Source organism: Onthophagus taurus, chromosome 11 (genome assembly GCF_036711975.1).
Source record: "Onthophagus taurus isolate NC chromosome 11, IU_Otau_3.0, whole genome shotgun sequence".
Taxonomy (NCBI): domain Eukaryota; kingdom Metazoa; phylum Arthropoda; class Insecta; order Coleoptera; family Scarabaeidae; genus Onthophagus; species Onthophagus taurus.
The window spans coordinates 9,269,253-9,291,004 of record NC_091976.1 but is presented as its reverse complement, the minus strand read 5'-3'; the positions used below and the strand labels follow the sequence as shown (position 1 = coordinate 9,291,004).

General features: G+C 30.9%; 1 protein-coding gene and 1 long non-coding RNA gene across 2 annotated transcripts in view; one reads left to right on the top strand and one right to left on the bottom strand.

Annotated features, from left to right (window-relative positions):
• The window catches only part of LOC139431885 (ras-related and estrogen-regulated growth inhibitor-like), a 55,094-nt gene extending 34,932 nt beyond the window's left edge, over nt 1–20,162 (bottom strand). The window contains exon 1 of the mRNA XM_071200131.1: nt 19,921–20,162. The gene's annotated coding sequence lies outside the window, so the exon portion shown is untranslated. The remainder of the gene's footprint in view (nt 1–19,920) is intronic.
• Nucleotides 15,972–16,941, top strand: LOC139432219 (uncharacterized). Its single transcript, XR_011642086.1, has 3 exons — nt 15,972–16,168; nt 16,234–16,364; nt 16,416–16,941. It is a non-coding gene; the product is annotated as an uncharacterized lncRNA (long non-coding RNA).
• Nucleotides 20,163–21,752: the final 1,590 nt, after the last annotated feature.

Genomic DNA, 21,752 nt, shown 5'->3' with positions numbered 1-21,752 from the left:
GTGGTGCCACCTACATAGGTGAAACAGGTAGATCTATCAAAACACGTATCAGAAAACATCTATTAAATGATAATTCCAATTTTGGAAGACACATGACATTACACAGTCATGATTTTGATATCAACAAAAATGTTTCACTTCTTCATATCCAAAATAAAGGTTTCAAATTAAACCTCTTAGAAAATTATGAAATAGATAATTTCAAAAACACAAACAATAATCAACACTGTCTAATGACCAGGTTCATTCTTCCCAAACACCTTTATACACTTTCCTATCTACCCCCTTTCCCCCAAAGTAAAGAGGACTTATGTCTTTGGCCGCACATATTTCGCATGCTTTAGGGTACCGCGGCTACCTGTCTCCTTTTTAACCCACCATTCCTTATTTTCCTTCTTCCTTCAATTTTCGAATAATTTAAACTCCCAATTTATATATCTATCCAATTTTCCTTTATTAGAAAACTTACACATTTTTTTTTGTTTTTGTAAGCGTTTTTTTGTTTCTTAACCTATTAACAACAATGTTTTTACTATGTTTTATAATATATTATAAATTCAATATTTAAATTTCAACTTTCAAATTTCAACTTTTCATTTTCTCAAAGATTTTTTAAAAATTTAATTATTAAAAGTTCAATACAGTTTCCTACATTTCAAGTTCAAACCCAAACTCATCTCTTTCTACAATACAGGTGTCCCGTTAAGGGTACGGAGCGGCTATATCTCCAGCTTCGCTCTCGCTTTTAAAATTCATTTAGAATCAGAATAGCCTAAATTTCATTTGATGTTACCAAAAATGATTTGACATTTTACTCTGACAGCGGCTGTCACCTCAAAAATCATTGCAATTAACTAAAAAAACATTGGGAGGTGTTGAATTGTTGCTGTTTATCGACTCCGTTTGTAACATATTTGTAAAAGTGTGAAAGTTGTAAAGATTGTAAAGGTAAAGTTGGTGAAAAATGGAAGAAAGTGATTATGTTCCCAAGAAGATAATTCTTGAGGAAGCTAAAGAAGCAACTGTCCAATTATTGCCTGCAAAGTCCAGGGAACATTACGAAAAAGTATTTTCTGAGTTTAATGAATGGAAAGGAAAACGAGAGGTAATAACAATAAATGAGGAAGTCTTGTTATCGTATTTCTTAAATTTGAAGAAGAGGTTTCATCCATGTGGTCGAAGTATTCGATGCTGAAAGCCGCTATAAAGGTCTATAAAAACATAGACATAGGAAAATATGGTAAGCTCACGGCCTATTTGAAGAATCAGTCAAGAGGATACCAAATGTCTATTAATATAAATGTTAAAGTTAATATAAATAATAAATAGGATGTGATTGATTTAAGATTGTATTTTTCATTATTCCACTAGCGGAATAAAGTAACTTTATTCCACTAGTGGATAAAGTGGTACTTTATACTGTTCATAAGTGTGGATAAAACTTCAATTATAAGGTGATTGTGGATAAAATGTTATATTAAATTTGTCACAATATTACTTTTACAGAAAATTGAGCGTTAGCCCAATTGAGCCCGGAGCGCTTAAAACGTATTGTGTGCATATCATTTCAAATAAGAGGATTTTATACGGACAAAGCTAAGCTCCACAGCTATTCCCATATCGTATATATAAATCCACAACGACAAATGTTATTACGAAACCTTCTTCTAGAGAAATTTGTTCCGATCATTATCAGCATACCCAAAGTAGCACAGAAGACGTCTCTCCAGTTCCATCAGTTCAGTTTCCGATATATAAATATGGCATATGGCACACCATTCACATTAACAGGCATTACATCCACACTTCCATCCACATCGACAAGCATTTTTTCACAAAATGGTACAGATCCAATATTTATTGAAAATTACCTTTTGTCAACATACACTATTAATTAATTCATTTATGTATACATACATATTATTTTTCTCCTGTATTGGCTATGTGGCAATAAACTTATTATTATTACTATATCTGAGTATAATGTACTGAACGATATCACTAATTTGTCATCACCTCCACGAAAAAGAAACAACCCTTTTGAAGATTGGTCCCAAGCTATGTTAAAAAGAAGATTAGTAGAAACTGAGAGAAAATTAAAGACTGCCAAATCTGTCTTAAAGAGTTTTATTCCAAGGGATGTTAGCAAATTGCCAACATTTGCGGGATCTCTTGTAGTAATGCAATTATATCACAAAAATCGTCAACCTTTCTGGAGATGAGAAGCAGACAGCGTGTTATTATATCATAAACCGCCATCAACATACCAGTTTCTTAGAAGAAAAGGCGTTATTTTACCATCGCCATCGGCTATTTATACTTGGCTCAGCAAGTACACATTTTACCCAGGCCACAGCAAAATATTGTTTAGATTGTTAGGCTTGAAAATAGAAAGCATTTGACGAACTGGCTCTCAAGAAATCTTTAAAGTTTTCAACAAGCAGAGGAATAATTGATGTATTTGAGGATCTGGGAGAACGACCAAGTTCTCCCAAATCGAAACATGCAAAACAAGCCTTAGTTTTCATATTACAGCAAGTATCATCGACCAAAACGTGAGCAGCAAATAGAAAAAATGAATTAATCGGATTTTCGGTCAGCAGGATTAAAAGTAAAACAACATTTTTAAAATAGCTAATATTTCGATTGTTGATGACAATCTTCTTCAGAGCATTTTATTGCTAAAAGATTTTACAAAGAAAAAACGTAACTCGAAGTGGCGTAATATCTCAAAATTCGTCAAAAATTAATTGATCAAAAACATGTTAAAATTCAAAAACAATCAAAATTGAGCAATGAACCATTAAAATCTCGAAAAACATGTTTTTCGGAGTGAGAACACCAATCCCAAAATTCAAGATGTACAGTGTAAAACAAAAATTCATCAAACGTATGAAAATAAAACCAATCTAAGAGCTTAAGGAATGATCTCATCGAACTACTGAAAAGGAAAGAAAAGAACACCAAAACTGAAGAGATTTCTAATTGGGAAGAAATTCAAACATTACGTAAGATTAAACATAAAATTAAAGTCAATTCACTGATTGTTACAAATGCTGACAAAAACGCCGGTTTAGTCATTTTAGACAAACCTTCATATATTTCAAAAACTTAAAAATTTTTTAATGAAAATAATTTTATTGAAATTAAGAAAAACCCAACATCTAGTTTTCACACTAAAACTAAAAAAGTAGTTAAATCAGCACAAGATTTCCTTAAGGAACATTTTGTTACTATGTTTAATTTTCTACCAATGAATCCAAAAACACCTTTGATTTATTCATTGATCAAATTACACAAAACTAACTTCCCAATTAGACCTATTATTTCTTCCATAGATTCAAGTACTTATAAAATTTCAAAATTTTTAATACAATTTTTCAAAAATATAATTCAATTTAAAGCAGATTTCACTATAAACAATAGATATGATTTAATTAACATAATTCAAAACACACAATTACCAAACAATTTCACTTTACTTTCCTTTGACGTAACAAATTTATACACTAATATACCAGTGTCCGAAACCTTGATTCTTTCTAAAAATATGATAAGTAACAAAATTAATCAGGTTGATGCAGAACATGTTTACAATTTACTGAAAATATGCACTGAACAAAATTTTTGTCAGTTTGACAATAAATTTTATAAATATAACGAAGGCTTACCTATGGGATCTCCTTTGAGCGGCCTTCTCTCGGATATTTTCTTTAATCATCTTGAAAATACAATTTTTGATACTAACAATCCTCTAAATAAGAACGTAACCCTTTGGCGTAGATATGTTGATGACGTATTAATTATTTGGAATAATGAGAATGATGTCTCTATTAATGAGTTTCATAATTACATCAATAATTTACATAGTAATATTAAATTCACTTTGGAATTATAAAGCGACAACCAACAAAATTTTTTAGATTTAACTCTCATTAAGAAAGGAGAATTAATTGAATTTAAAATTTATAGAAAACCCACACAAACTGACACTGTAATTCCTAATCTTTCTTTCCATCATAATTCTCATAAAGCTGCAGCTTTCAGAGCTTATATACACCACTATCTGAACAAGATAGAAATAATGAATTTAATGTCATTAGATCTATAGCAATTAATAGTGGTTTCTCAATACCACAGATAAATTCTTTAATTAAAAAACTTCAGATAAAACATCAACTTAAAAATTCAACCACTATATATATATATAGATCAATTAATTTCCCTGGTAATGTTGCTTATAATATCCAGAAGATTTTCCGTAAATACGATATTAATATTTTCTATAAAAACGTAAACACTTTACAGAAAAAACTATTCAACGCCAAAGACAAAATCAATTTATTAGATCAGAATGGTGTTTATAAATTAGAATGCAGTACTTGTGGTGCTACTTATATTGGTGAAACAGGTAGATCTATCAAAACTAGAATTAAAGAACACCAACATAATGATAATTCTAATATTTTGGTAGACATATGTTAATGTTTAGACATGATCTTGACATACAAGAGGGTGTTACGTTGATACATAAACAGTACAAAGGTTTTAAACTTAGTTTATTAGAACAATACGAAATAGATAAGTTTAAGAATAACAACACAGATTTAGAATGCCTTAATGATGAGGTACTTTCTTAAAAAATCCCACTTTACTAATATTTAACCATTCCTTTCCCCCAAAATGCAGAGGATTAATGCATCCGGTCCGCGTGCATTTCTCGCACTTTTTGTGGTCTCAGCGGCCAATCCCCCTCCCCCCCTTTCCCCCTTTTTCCTTTTTCGAACCCCAATCCTTATACACCTCTTCCTATTTTTTATATTTTAAAGTTCCCATTTCAAAATCCAACATCCCTATTAACTCCACTATAATAGTTCATAACTATGAAATATTATATAAAAATCATAAATTTTTAATTACATTTAACTACAGAAAATTTATTTTCATGTTAGTCCTTGATAGTTTGATTTAAATGAGTTTTCAAAATATTTTCCAGTTTGAATTTAAATTTAAAATGCGTCACCAAATATTTTTGTACATGCGCATTATATATTGTTCTCTTACGAAGAAAAATTAAAAAAGAAAAACCTGAACTCAGACCATCTTGTAACATCTGCCACAAAAGACGTCCATGCGGAGTTAAATCTTTAAAGATTTTAAAAAAAATTTTGCGTTTATTTTAAGTAAATTATGTGACAATAATAATTTAATTTGTTCACCGCTTTATGTTTTCGATGTTAATTTCCTGTAAAATTCATTACTGTAACTATTTTTTAAAAAACTTTTTATTGTTAATTCACATATTTAAATTTCACTTATTGATTAAAAATTGTTAATTCTTGTTTGTAGTTGTCTCTGATGATGGTTTTTTGCCGAAACTAGTTAGACAACAAAAATATAAATAAACCAGTAAAAGTACAACAAAATTCGAAATTTTTTCTATCACATAAAACAAATAATTAGTTTAATTTATAATGAATTTCTTAATCTTTATCTTTACTTAATTTAACTGTAATTAATTAATACAAATCTAATTAAAGAAACTAAAAAAATATATCACTGGAGAAAGTTGAGGTGTTATTAGGACTAGAACCTTGTAAGTTGTCTGAATTGTTGTGGTTAAACCTATCTACGGCAAACAAATAAGCATAAATGTTGCTAAGGTTCTGAGTATCTGTTTTAAAATTTATAGCATTCTGTGTATAATTGATGTGTACCATCTTCAAGAACAGTCTATTATCATAATTACTTTCTGAATCCCAGATTTTTACATCCAGAAAATCAAATTCATGTTTTGGAGTGCGGCAAAACGTGCTGGGATAAAGCATTACTATACTTTTTTAGTCTGCAGTCGCTTGCATGTTTTGAGATTCTACACTTCAACCACTGACTGGTCTGACCAACATACTTTCCATCACAACCCCTGCATGAAACACAATAAATCAATTTGGATCTAAAATTATCATCAGTATTATGCTTAAGTTTAGTAAAATGGTTTTCTAATCTGTTATCACAACAGTCAATGATCCTTGTGTTATCAATATATTTTAACGTTTTCTTTAACTGGTCACTTAACCTTCCTATGTATGGAAGCTTTTTATAAGTGAAACGCTTTGTATTAATTAATTCAGGATTACTTAAACTGATCTGGTTGGTGTGAATACGTTGAAAACAAAAGTTTGTTGATCAATTTACGAGGATAACCATTGTTGACAAAATTTGTTCTAAGAAAATTGAGATTTTGTTGTAAAAACTGATTATCACAGATACGGTGGAAATTTTATGTTTTAAATTGTGACTTGAGAAATAATTCAAATAGCGTCCCGAGTACGTTGGTTTGACAAACCAGTCAAATTGAATGATGTTATTTTCGTTTCTTATCATTTTCGTGTCTAGGAAAGAAATACAGTTGTCTTTTTCGATCTCAATTGTGAACCGAATGCTCGGATGAAAACTGTTAAACAAATTCAACGTTGAATCTATATCATCTTTATGTATTCCAATGATCAAATCATGAACATACTTTTTGATAAAACTGATGCGAAAATCCGAGTTGTTATTAACCAAAATCTCATCCAACGCGAAATCCATCATCATCAGAGCCAGAACCGGCGATATTTTAGAGTCCATAGGGGTGCCCTCTATTTGATGGTAAATTACATTATCAAAGGTGAAAATTGAAGTATCAAAGATAAATTTCAAGCCAAGCAAAAAGGTGTCTTTGTCCCAGGAACAATGATTAGCAATTAAATGCCATTTTTCCTCAACAATTCTGTCAACCAAATCCAACGGAATGACAGTAAAAAGGCTAACAAGATCTAAAGATATTAAAATATGATCCCGAGGAAGGCTATAGCCCCTAAATTTATCCACAAATTGAAAGGTGTTGGTAATGTTGTAGTTAGTTCTATCTGAAGAAGGTTGTAATCAACAATTGAAATATTAGCTATTTGAAAAAAGTTGTTTTACTTTTAATCCTGCTGACCGAAGATCCGATTAATTAATTTTTTCTATTAGACAATTTAAGCAAGACTACCTTTTTGTGTGGAATTGAAAGCTCTTTCAGGTTTGTGGTTTTAACTCACCATACCTCAACTGACAAAATAGTCATGTCTAGATTTATCGAACGAGCAGTATGTATCTAACGCCCTCTACGAGCAATAGCAAAAGAAGTCCCAAATTCTTATTTCTCATGCTCGAAAACATAAACTACCAAATTTTATGTTAATAGTACAAACAGTTTCAAAATTATCAAGAAATTTCGAAATAAAAATTTAACTTTCAACACCCTGTTGAAATTGTGGATTGAATCGTCATATGCATTTTTCAGCATATTGATTATCACCCCTAGCAGGTAGTAGTGGAAGGGCGTATTTATTATTTTTGGGGTATTAAATCGATATTTTCGTATATTTCCCAACATCCCAGCTCAACTTTAAAAATTTGTACATAATAGAATAGATGAAAAATTGTAATGCAATTTTCACCAAGTACCAATTAAAGTATGTACTTTTCAATAAAGGAGTCCGTTTCAAAATATTGTTTTTAGCTTTTGAGATATAAACTTATGAGTACAATCGCAATTGCTGGTAATTATTGTAATTTCCTTACTTAAATTTAAGAATTTGTGAATAATAGAAAACAATAATAGAATATAGGGCATAATAAGAAAATTTATTATATACTTTTCACCAATTAATTATCAACTATCACATCCACTTTTCAATAGTTTTATCAGACTCACTAACAATAGAGAGAACAGTTCGGGTGGTTTGCGACGTTTGCTCATTATCTTTTCGCTTAAAGTTGTTAATTAAATTTATTGTGCAGTGTATATCTCTTAGACGTTGGATTTATTGTAAGAATTAGATTTTTTATTTTGTTTTTCGTTTAATTTAATTTTTTTAAACGGTTCAAGTGAATAAACTTTGTTGTATAATTTTAAACCCAGAGTTATTTAATTGAAGTAATAAACTTATTCAAAACGATTATTTAACAAAACCTTTCTTTTCAAGCTTTATCAAACATATATTGTTATAAAATTAATTATAATAAAATGGTAGTACATACTAAACCGAAACAATTTTTTGTGACGTGTCACACAATTAGTCAGACTGGTATGCTTTTAACTAGCAATTTTAGCAATTCTTGTGTTTCTTGAAAGGCGTGAGTGCAATATTATTGTCAAAAAGGTAATATTAGAGTTTTTTTACTTTCAAATTTTTAATCCATAATAGCATGTCGGAAAAGCAAACAAAAAAACGGAAGGTTGCGGATGAGCACAGGCATTTTCAAGAAAAGCGGAAATTCGATAATTTTTTCAGTTTCGTCAAAGATAAAGCTGTATGCTTAATATGCTCAGAGACAGTTTATTCACAATTTGTATGACAAAATTCAGGGCTTTGAGCGCAAATTTAAATTGTGGAAATAGCATCTTTTGCAGAATAATGTGTCTCACTTTCCACATTTAGAAAAAGAAAACGTTACTACTTCTCAAAAATACGCACAATATATAGACATTTTAATCAACGAATTTCAATTACGATTCCAAATGTTCAAAGCTGAGAAGACAGCGGTTTCCATGAAAATGTTTTCCTCGCCATTTAATATCGATGTGGATACAATTCCCGAAGGCTGTCGAATGGAAGTGGTTGACATGCAGAATAATACCGATTTAAAAAATGTATTTTTCTCAGTAAACATCGAAAATTTTTATAAATCTTATGTCAGCCCTGAGAAATTGCCGCTTTTGACGAAAAATGCAAACCAAATGATGTCTCTGTTCGGAAGTACGTATGTTTGCGAACAATTATTTTCAACGATGAAATTAATTAAAATTGACCATCGATCAAGAATGAGTGATGCATGATTAGAAAGCTGCGTACGTGTAGCTACCTCATCGATTCCGGCTAATATTGATCAGCTTGTATCGAAAAAACAGTACCAAATTTCTCATTAAATATTTGAAGTAAATTCGTTTTTCTGTTCTTTTCTTTTGTTTTTATTTTGCATTAAAATTTATATATGAAATCTTTACTTTTTTCAAAATTCTATATTTTTTTATCCTAATGTTTATTATAAATAAAGTTTTGTAAATTATTAATAAGTGTTACTTGATGTGCGGCCCGCCAAAAAATTTTAAAATTTAAATTGTCCCGTTGATTAAGAAGGTTGATCACCCCTGGTTTACGGTATCATAACTTTCTTAGGGAAAGGTTACCGAATAAAGACCTCTGACATTTTCCGATATACATATGTTAGGTTTTTAAAATATAAAAGTCATTCACGTTTAATTTGAAACATTTAATCAACTGTCAATAATACTGTTAAATACAAAACGGTAAAAACATCGTTGCGTCGGGTGGCACGACTTAACACGTCTATCTTGCCCAACTGCTCAAGTTGCCCCGGTCGGTTCGACTTATTGGGGTAATATATGTAGATGGCTCTGGATGTCGAAACCGCTAACATATATGTATAGAGATACATAAACACTTTATTAAAAATGATGTAATTGATAAAGAAACTAAGTAATGAAAAATTAATCTAAAGAAATTTAGTCATCGGTTCAAATAAAGAAACTGATTATCTAAATTGGATCACTTGCTTTTTTAACGTAAATCAAATACAAAATGTTTCCTGGGCCTTAGTGAAATAAGTTTATAGATGGCCAAAAAATGCTACTTCTAAAGATTGCAAACGGTGTGTAGTAAACTGGCAATTAAAGTAATATTACTCATATAATATGGAATAAGTTAGATGGAGTTTTTTTGATCGCAAAAATTGACAAATATGATAAGGTTATTGGGTGTAGCGATCGGTTTCTTGGTGGACCGTTGAAATGTTCCGCAATCGTGCCGCTTATCAACTAACCTGTAAGTTTCTTCCTTTTTATGTAAGCCATTGCTAGTTTGAGTGTTAATTTTGATACATTTGTTCACAGTTTTTTGCCTGTAGAAGAAACAATTAGTGTCGAAATATAGCAAAGAAAAAAAAAAAAAATTTAGTTCTCTTTTTTTCGTATACCGATCGCTACACCCAATAACCTTATCATATTTGTCATATAATATGATCATCAAGCACGAATTATAGGCAGAAATACTTTGCTATCCTTGCTGTAGTTTACATACTTGTGCTAATGCTTGAGCCAGTGATCAATGTTAAATTTTTGTCTTTTAAAAATTATATTGTAATTACATATTGTTGGTATGTAAGTGTAGACCAGCACACAGAAGCGAATTAGTTAAAAATCTTGGCCAAAAAGATATTTTTGTCAATTTTTTACTTCAAAATTATTGGAAATTAAAATATATCTATACAATTAATAAGGATGAAGTATTTTATGATATACTGCGATTTTATTTAATTGTATCTACCTATATTTTTATATACAAAGGCTGGTCCGTTACTAATGGGATACAAAGGAACAGTGAATTCCTTACATTAAATTATTACGATTTAACCCAATTTATGTTAGTCCAATTGTTAATAATAACGAAAATACAGATGATTAAAGTTAATATTTTATTTTCGCTTTTCTCTAATATTTCGTTTTCTCTTGCAATATGACCATGAAAATTGGTACATTACCATTTTTTAAGACAATAAATAATAATTTGGTATTAGTTTTGAGAAGTAATTCAAATAGCGTCCCGAGTACGTTGGTTTGACAAACCAGTCAAATTGAATGATGTTATTTTCATTTCTTATCATTTTCGTGTCTAAGAAAGAAATACAGTTTTCTTTTTCGATCTCAATTGAGAACTGAATGCTCGGATGAAAACTATTAAACAAATTCTACGTTGAATCTATATCATCTTTATGTATTCCAATGATCAAATCATCAACATACTTTTTGATAAAACTCCGAAAATTTGCGAAAATCCGAGTTGTTATTAACCAAAATCTCATCCAACGCGAAATCCGTCACCATCAGAGACAGAACCGGCGATATTTTCGAGCCCATAGGTGTGCCCTCTATTTGATGGTAAATTACATTATCAAAGGTGAAAATTGAAGTATCAAAGATAAATTTCAAGCCAAGCAAAAAGGTGTCTGTCCCATGAACAATGATCAGCAATTAAATGCCATTTTTCCTCCACAATTCTGTCAACCAAATCCAACGGAATGACAGTAATAAAATTCTCTGAAGAAGATTGTAATCAATAATCGAAATATTAGCTATTTTAAAAAAATTGTTTTATTTTTAATCCTGCTGACCGAAAATCCGATTAATTAATTTTTTCTATTAGTTTTCATAGTCAAAGACTTATAGTCTTCTTAGAAAATACATATAAGTTTCTAGCTTAGCCACAATGGTGTACGAGCAGAACAACTGCAGTTAATACTAGAAACCACTCTTTAGAAGTTGACGACACTTTGTCTAAAACCTATCGGCATTGTGTGCGATCAATACACGACCAACCAAAAACTATTTACAAGCTTGGGTGTCACTGTAAATAAGCCGTGCTTTACAATTGAAGATTCTAAATATATTGCCTTGTTTTTTTGTTATTGAATTAATTAAAGGTTTGTGATCAGTGAAAACAACGAATTGATTTCCATGCAGAAAATGTTTAAAGAACTTTATCGGGGAATAAATCGCTAAAAGTTCTCTGTTAAAAGTAGGCTAATTAATCTGGCATGGAGTTAATTTTTTAGAAAAGAAAGCTAAAGGTCGTGTTTCGTTGTCTGAAGTTTGAGCAAGAACTGCTCCCATGGCACTATTTGAGGCATCCGTTGTTGAAGAAAGCATAGCTTGGGGTGATGGATGAGCAAGGATGGCAGATTTAGCTAGTTCATTCTTAGATGTTGTAAAAGAAATGTCGTGTTCAGTCGACCATGTTGATATTAATTTCTTTTTTTGGAATATAGGGTATTCGATAAATTATATAGAGGACCCAAAATGTTGGAAATGTTAGGAATGAACCTATGATAGAAATTTATCATTCCTAAAAACCTTTGCAATTGTTTCAATGTTGTTGGAGTTGGAAATTCCGAAATTGCGGTAATCCTGGACTGAGAAGGTCGGATTTCTTCGGCAGAAATTTGATGCCTTAGAAAATTTAGAGAAGTTACACCAAATACACATTTCGAAGGTTGATTGTTCTAAATGTTTGTAATGCTCTTCCTCGCTTTCACTGGCAACGAGGATGTCGTCCAGGTAAACAAAGAGGAAATGCAGCCCAGAAAGCACTTCGTTAATAAATCTTTGGAAAGTTTGAGCTGCATTCCTCAGACCAAAAGGCATTCGAGTAAATTCGAATAAACCGAAAGGTGTTGTTATTGCGGTTTTGGGGATGTCTTCTTCTTCTATAGGTATCTGATGATAAGCCCTCACCAAGTCTATTTTTGAAAAAATTTTACATCCATGTAAATGGAGGTTAAAATCTTGAATATGTGGTAAGGGGTACCGGTCAGGGACTGTGACATTATTCAAGTGTCGGTAATCGCCACATGGTCGCCAATCGTCAGCGTCTTTTTTCGGAACCATGTGTAAAGCGGATGCCGTAGAGGAAGAAGAGGGCCTGCAAATTCTAATAGAAACCATGTACTCGAATTCTTTTTTGGCAATATTGTATTTTTGTGAATCTAATCTCCTGGGACGACAAAAAGGAAGGTGTAAATTTGTTATAATCTTGTGAGTGGTTGTGTGTTGAACAGGTGTTGAAAAATCTGGTGTAGATGTCAAGTTTGGGTATGAGTTGAGAAGTTTTGTATATGCAGTTTCAATAGAAAAGGGGGGTTGGTGTATTAGTATTGACAATAGAACCGATTGAAAATAATTTTGTTGTTGAATCAACTAATCGCTTGTTTTTAATATCAACTAAAAGATTGAATTTATGAAGGAAATCAGCGCCAATGATTGGGTTTTTAACATTGGCGATGGTAAAAATGAAAGGAAAATTCCTTCTTAGATTTAATGAAACTGTTAGTTGTTTTTTGCCGTAGGTTTTAATTGTTGTACCGTTGGCAGCGGAAAGCGAAAGATGGTATCTTGTTTTCGATTTGAATAAAATTTAAAAGGTAATACAGAAACATCGGCTCCAGTGTCAATTAAAAAATTTAGATTATTTTGGTTGTCGAAAATGAAAAGACGCGAACTTGTAGGATTGATCGAAAATTGGGATTCCCATTTTGGCGAAATTTTGAATTTGGAAAAAGATGGTTTTCTATTGAAACTCGGTATTAGTTTTTTTGGTGGGACAAATTATTTGTTTTATTGTTGAACCATATTTTGTCCGCAATTGACAAAAGGTCAGCAACATCATTTTTTCCAGAAGATAACAAAGCAACTGACATCACCTTCGGAATTCTTTTTTGCCAAAGCCTCAATAGCAATTCTCTGCTGACTACCTGTGAACCGCCGGCAGTAGCCAACATTGATCTATAAAATTCTGACGGCTTTTGATCACCCATTTGAGAATTTGACAGTAAGTCATCGAGACGTCTTTCTTCACTCAAAGAAAGTCTGTCAATCAAAATTTTTTTGAATGACAAATACAAATTATCTACCGGGGGATTTTGAATAACACCTAAAATTAATGTGATGACATCGTTTGGTAGATGAGTTAGAACTAAATGATATTTTGTTTTATCGTTTTGCAGCCGTGACAAAACGAATTGTGATTCAATAATCGTAAACCACACTGCTGGATTTGAAGTCCAAAAAGGCGGTAAAGTAAATTTCGTAGTAATGTCCATTCAAAATTGTCGCCGATAGTAGCATCCACCATTGTAAAAAATTATATTAATGTAGGATTTGTCCTTGAAGGCTCTCAGGAGTGGGACGAGCCGACTTTCCTAGGCGGGAAGTCAGTAGTCGAAAAGCAATCTAACGAAAAAGATCGATTCGATCAAAACGGTGACCAGTATAGTGAAATCAAATAATACCCTTATTTTGTTAAACTATTAAATAAAACTTAAGTTACAATTCCGATGTTTTGGTGAATAAATAAAAACATAACCCCTAGATTTAGAATAAAAGTGAGCACGAACCCACATTAATAATGAAAATAAAACTGTTGGATGTCAAATATGACAATTGATAAAGAATATAGAATGTAATTCGCTGCTTTTTTGTTTAAATTTTCTTAGTTAAGAAAGAATAACTAAAGCCTTACACAAACCGTCCTTCACAAATCCAAAGGAAAAATATAACGGGTCGCTAGTAGGGGCTGCAAAGCAGTTTTCAAACGCAGTAGTAGCAGCGAAGGGATTGGGACAACTTGATTGGGGCAACTGGAAGGGGTCTGGGAAAACTGGGCTGTTGCTCTGCTGTTGTCTGGAGCGATGTGGTTGTTAACGGTCGGGTTATAGGGTTGGACTCAGGTTGGTTTTTGCTGCAGGTTCAAAAAACTTCGTTCAGGGTCACCAATAAAGAGTTGTAGTAATTTTAATAAATATTACAACGAATTTACAAAGATTTTAATAATAATAAGTTATAATTTCTATATGAAGGTAGGCAGTGTACGCTACAAAAACAATTAAAAAAATAAAAAATCATGCGTTAAAAACAAAATGAGATATTGCAGTAAAATAAGTTAAGTGTAAAAAAATTTTATCTGGTTTTCATCGCTTTGTAGATAGTAGCGGATATGTGCTGCGGAGCGACCGGTATTCATAAATGTTCCTAGCGAACAAGTTGCTCGTGCCGAAATTGTATTAATTTAAACCTTGTTATAGACGGAAAATTACCTTTTACTAGGCACATCAGCATTAGAAAGCTTTTAGCGTATTGAAGGGTATATTTCCTTCTAGAACTTTACTCACGCAGGGTAAAACCGTATCGAAATAATGGAGCCGCAATATTCTATAATACTGGTGCCCATTATGTATATACATAATATAGAGGGTGTATATTTATAGAAGGCAAAGTTAAACTACTTATGAATTTTTTTTCTTTTCATGACAATTTACACAAATACTCAGTACATTGATAACAATGCTTTTATAATGTTTCATAACATACAAATTTAAAGCTTAAAATTCAATTCACATTTCACTTTTCATATAATTCATTTTTCAATTTTTTAATACAATTTCCTACTTGCAAGTTTCAAAATTTCAAACCTAACCATATCTCTTTCTTCAATATACTGCGTACTTTGGCTGATACAAGAATTTTTCTTGTTTCGCATAACTTGCTTGTTGAGTTTTCATTTCATTTTTAACAACGACGTAGTTCAACCAGTTTTTAATTTGTAACGTGTTCTTTATAAATTTAAAGTTTATATGATATTTGTAATATATTTCGGAATTATAAAATGTTTTTCAACATGATCTGTCAATCTTAAAAATATTTTTTGAAGAGCTGGATGTAACTTTTAACGAGTAAGTAATTAATATTAAAATTCATTCATTATTGTTAACTTTTGAATAGTTTAAGTTTGGATTAAAACAATATTGTAAAACAAATATTTTTCACTGTAGAGTCTCTAAAGATGCATGTAAGGCGAAACTAGTCAGACGAATTATAAATAAAATTTATTCAACCAGTTAAAGTACATTGAAACTTTTCTTTTCTCTTGACCATTCATTTCTCCACTGGTAACATGGATTATATCAATTTTAAGTCATACTTATGAAATAATAAAAATACATAATTACTCGCATTCTATTTAAACTTAAGCAGGAGATTTTTTTCTTTAATCCCGTTAACACCTCGAACAATAAATTTATTTCCAGGATATGATTAAGGACTATTGAAACGACAATTATTTTTTCATACAATATGAAACATATGAACACATGAAAAAATAATTGTCGGTTCAATAGTCCTCAATCCTATCCTGGTAAAAAATTTATTGTTCGAGATTCTATTTAAAATACATCACTAACTTTTAATAATGTTTAGTACTTGAAATTAAAATGTTATTCATCATATTTCTATCAAGTTGAAGTGGTGATTATCTGAAACTTCATTTTATTTGATATCACTGAAAGTAGTTGAGGAAAGGTGTAAACATTTTTATCAAAACTTATCGATGTAGTGATGTTACGCTTATTTATTGTAATTTTCGCCCTTGCCACACTGGCACAATGCTAATTCAATACGAACATGTGGGATAATCGGGATACGATTGTGCATCTGTTCGAATGGATGTTTTTAGACGTCGCAGATGAATACGAGCGGTTTTTGCAACGTAAAGGTTCTGGGGGTGTACAGGTAGAAATAAAGAAACGTCGATGTGCAATAAATAAAAGTTATTTATTCTCTATTTAATTTTTTAGTTGTCTCCTGTAAGCGAAAATAGACCATGGTGGGAACGTAGTTAACCCATCAGTTACAATTTTGGTACAAGATCTGGTGGAGAATCTGAATTTGCAGATATGACTAAAAGATGTAACGCAGTTGGAGTTAGGTAACAAATCAAGTTTTAGCTTTATTATTAGTGTAATTGTGTTCTTTTTAGAATTTGTGTTGATGTTGTTTTGAATCACATGACAGGAAATTGGGATCATGTAACAGGAACTGCTGGAAATGGTGCAGATTCATCAACAAAATGTTACCCTGCTGTCCCATATGATTCGACCTATTTTAATTCTGATTGTGCCATTTATGCCAGGTTGATGCCAGATTATAATATCGCAGGATATAATAATATAACAAAATATATATATACAGGGTGTTTCGGTGACTCAGGGAACAAATGTAACCACATGTACTAGAGTGAAAATGATGACGATTCATGTAAAAAAAATTTGTAAAAGTAATCATATTGCAAAGATACAGGCCATCAAAGTTAGGAAATTTTAACACGTTTTTCTAAATATCTTAAACACTATTTATGGTAAAGCGTTGAAATTTGGTACAGTGTAAACTAATATCACGTAAAATCATTAGGCAATTTTTGAGTTGGATCGGTACGCGGGAACAATGCTATACAGAATGTTCCTAAAGTTTCTTTGCTCAGAACTTTTTTTTATCATAACGTTACATTTATTTTTGCAGTTTCTAATAGTAAATTTAGTTTAGAAACTTTTATCACTCTTAGAGAATATTGATAAAATCCACCGTTTTCGTATTAAATGCAAAAATGTTAGACTCCAAATCCAATAACACTAAAAAAAATAAATAAAAAATCTGAATTGGCAATGACAAGTGAAAATCGAACTGAGCTGTCATTACTATTATGTTTGCAACATGTCCAAGTGTAGATTTAGCTAAATCACATTTTTAATTTGTTTTAGTTGATTTAATAAAAGAATCCAAAAACAATAAATTAAAAATCAACAAAAAATAAACAAAAAACGACAACACTAACAGGAATAATAAAAAAAATACATAAAATAACAAGACAAGTAATAAAAAATACTAAAGAAAATGTTCAAAAACTTACATTTCTTTTTTTTAGTGCTATTATTGAAATCGGAACCCAACATTTTTGCATTTAACACGAAAACGGTGATTTTTATCAATATTATCTACAGGTAATAAATGTTTCTAAACTAAATTTACTATTAGAAACTGCAAAAATAAATGTAGGGTTATGATAGAATAAAAAAGTTCTGAGCAAACAAACTTTAGGAACAGCCTGTATAGCATTGTTCCCGAGGACCGAACCAACTAATAAATTGCCTAACGATTTTACATCACATTGATTTATACTGTACCAAATTTCAGCGCTTTACTGTAAATAGTGTTTAAGACATTTGGAAAAATGTGTTAAACTTTCCTAACTTTGATGGTCTGTATCTTTGAAATTTGAAGACTTTTACTAATTTTTTTTACATGAATCGTCATCATTTTCACTCGAGTATATGTGACTAAATTTGTTCCCGGAGTCACCGAAACATCCTGTATATACAATAATATGAATATACAGTATGTCCCCGGATCGAGTTACAAAGAGGAAAAAAAGTTTTGTTACTGATTTTTCAAACTTATCTCAGCATAAATAATGCGTCGGATATGTTCAAACTACTAAATCGCATGAATTTTATACTCTAACTATAAAAGCTAACTAATTATTCCAATTTTTATGTAAAAATTGGACTTTTTTCCAAATTGAAAATTGAAATTGAAGTTCAATTTATGATATGTAACGATAGAAACCATAAAACTTACAACTTATGTTGGTGAGATTAAGTCTTTTCATGCGATGTTAACCGTGAAAGAGAGAATTTATTTAGTACTGTGCTATGGTACTAGTGAATCATGTTTTCGTGTAGTTATACAAAAATTCCAGCAAAAATATCCGGACACAAGAATATTTCATGCGGGGCTCGCAAACTGATGAAAAGAAATGTGGAAACGGGTTCTGTATTATCCATAAAGAGGCAGACAAAGAAACTAAATGAAGAAGACGCTGCTTTTCAGATAGCTTTTCAACAAATGATATTGTTTCTTCCCAACATTGTTGTTAATGGAGCGATGTAAATCCAATTACCCTTAAATTTTATACGGTCAATGTACTTTCAGCAAGACAGTTGCCCAGCTTACCATTCACACATTGTGTCAAATGGTTAAATTTACAATTTCGTCAAAAATGGATTGAACGAAATGGTCCTATTTGGTGGCCAGCACGCAGTTCTGATTTTACAATTATGAATTTTTATTTTTGGGGATGATTGAAACAAATTGTTTACAGTGAACCATTATAAGATGATGCAGAACTATTAAAACTAAGAATAATTAAAGCGATAGAATCTCTACCACTGGCGGAAATTCGTACTTCTTATAAAGAATTTAGAACTCGTCTTCAAATGTGTGCCGAATTGGGAGGGAATTTGTTTGAATGAGGATTTGTTCACTTACAAATAAATAATATTTATTACTTACATAGTGTGTTATTACATAAATTTACATTTAAAATATTTTATTCAATTAGCCATATTTTAATTTGATTTGTCCTTATATTTTTCACTAACATAAGTTGTAACTTTTATGGTTTCTATGGTTACATATTGTAAATTGAACTTGAAAAATTTGAAATTTAGGAAAAGTATAATTTTTACATACAAATGGGGTTAATTAGTTAACTTCTATAGTTAGAATATAAAGTTCGTTTAGTGGTTTGAACATATCCGACGCATTATTTATGATGAGATAAGTTTGAAAAATCAATAATAAATCTTTTTTCCTCTTTGTAAGTCGATCCGGGGACATACTGTATATTGTTTTTATATTAATTATAATTATTATTTTTTGTCTTAATTTTTTTCTTCACGCATTTGTTTCAATTTACAAAACCTTCTCTTGGCATAAAAATGAAATAATGTTATTCCAGACAAACAGAATCATTAATCTGTTTCTAGGAATTTCCGAAACATTTTTGTATTGAACATATTAACATTATTATTCGCTTTTCTACAAATTATGTAAAAATTTTGTTCACTTAAAAACGGCAAACACATCTTTAATAAAAGATAATAAAAAAGATTTTATTAAATTCATTTAATTCATTCATTATAAAATATGATCAAAATTAAGCCTGACCAAATTAAGAGAAAAAATGAAACACACCAGTTAGCTGGTCGCTCACTGCTAGTGAGGGTATGTGACTGCTAGTAATCTCGGTCCACGGTACTATACATTGAACTGTTATTTCATTTTTCTTAATTTTTGTCATAAATAATGAATAAATCGCAAATTTTTTAGTGTGGATTTACTTTACTATTAATCCCACATCATGGGAGTCACATTATGGTATAAGAATCGTTAAAAAATAAAACTATAAATTTCGTCATTTTTAATGCAATTTCTTGAAATTCTGGTCTGGGTTATCTCAGATATATTATCAAAGGTATTATATACGCTAGATGTTAACCGACAGTGCAGAGGGTTCCTTGGTATAGAACGATGCCGTTTGTATCACGATACTTCTTTACGCTTATTGTAAGGTTGAGACTGGGTCACGCGCTGTATATCGCGTGAAGTTTACAAAGTTTATTAAAGTTTAAAATAAATTTTCTTACTTTATATAGAAGATTTTCCTACGGTTTTTTCTTTTCTTCTAACTTTAATTTTAAATAATCCGTAATTTCCATAATTATGGTAACTCACAAAACTATAAATTTATTCTTATTTAAGAAAGTGAAATATAAACACAAATAAATTAGGATTGTATCCCGAGATCCTTCTGGTCGCGATGTTACCAGGATACTGAAGCGTTCCGGGATGCATAAGAGCACTCTGGGTATCGGTACTGCACACGAATTTAACCAAATTGGGTAGAGGGGAAATCAACTCAATAAATCACCTCAGTAAATCAAAAAAGAATTTTTATTACACTTTATATATCAGAAAGTGTTCATTTTAAACTAATTAATTTTAATTTATTTCACAATAATATATGATTAAAACTCATTACATCTTGAAGAAAAGAGGGAAAGAAAGAGAAACTCTCAGTGGGAATGATAATTTAAAGTGAAAATTTTCCTTGAATTCGGGAAGATCTTCATCAAGCGTGTCTTTATTACATTCGACGGTTTATTTGAATTAATAAACGTATTACATAGAACGTAGAGGTTGCGAGAATTCAAGGAGTTTTGCAGTTCTCTTAAACGTTTATATATTGTTTAATTCAGACCACTTTTTCCTCTGTAAATATTCTATATTAAACGGTTAGAGACGTTTCGGGATCAACTCCCATCTTCAGTCAACAACTTTGTTACTCTTAATCACAATCATATCTACAAAAAACCACAACAAAACCATGAAAAACTCGGTGACAAATAAAGACTCCTTGGGAACAATGAAATAGTTATTTACGATACAAATGCGGAAAGGCTCGCTTTTCACATGAGCACGCTAGTTTGCAAAACGAACGACCGAAGGGAGTGAGTTCTGCATTTGCATGCGAATGCTGGAAAAATCCTTTGCGCATGAGTATTGTACAATATTTTTTGTAACGAATAAAACGTCCCTGTGTGACTATATGAGTTGCATGTGGGGTTTTTGATAGGAAACAATCAACCGAAATTCAAAACGTCAATATTGATTTTATTGATTGCAAATTGATTTTTATAGATTTTTTTAAATATTTTAAAACTGTGTTATCTGCACACGAATGTAGAAAACGTTCTTATTAACCTTTTCTTATAAACATGCACATTTGGTCATTAAATATTCCTGTTAGTTGCGGTAACAAAAAGCATTTGTGCGGGAAAACGCGTTTCCCGCACGTCCTCTCTGTGCGGGAAATAGGTATCTAGATGCTATGAGTACAAAAAATTTATTTTTTATTACAAGATCAGTGCAACATGTTTCGAGATTCAAAATCTCTTCATCAGGCACGACTAGAAACACAAAATTAAAGCAAGAAAATTGTTATACATAAATTTAATTTTGTTTAGTTACCGTCAATTATAGGCATTACTAAAATTTAAAGGCCTTAAGGGTAAGTTAGTTTAGTTAAAAATATTCTAAAACAAAGTAAAGACACGTGTTATGTTAAAGGAATCGAGAAAAATGGCCACTTACTTTTTATTGTTAAAAAAACTGGTTTTTATAGAAATTGAAATTAATTGAACTGCTTAAAATCTGAAAGGAGAAAATTTATTTAGTATAGTTGGAAAAATTAATTAAGAGTTGCATAAACTTACAGAAGAAATTTTTTATAAAATTATCGAAAAATTAAAGTTTTATTCTTAGGAGTCCATCTGCGACGTGAAGAAACTTGAGGTGGACTGAAGGAGATAAAATTTTGGGAAAAGTCCTGCGCCGGAAAAGTAAAATGGAAGTGGAGGGGGAGGTTAAATTTTAAATGAATTTTAAAAATTGATGGGTATTATTAAGCTCTGTTGTG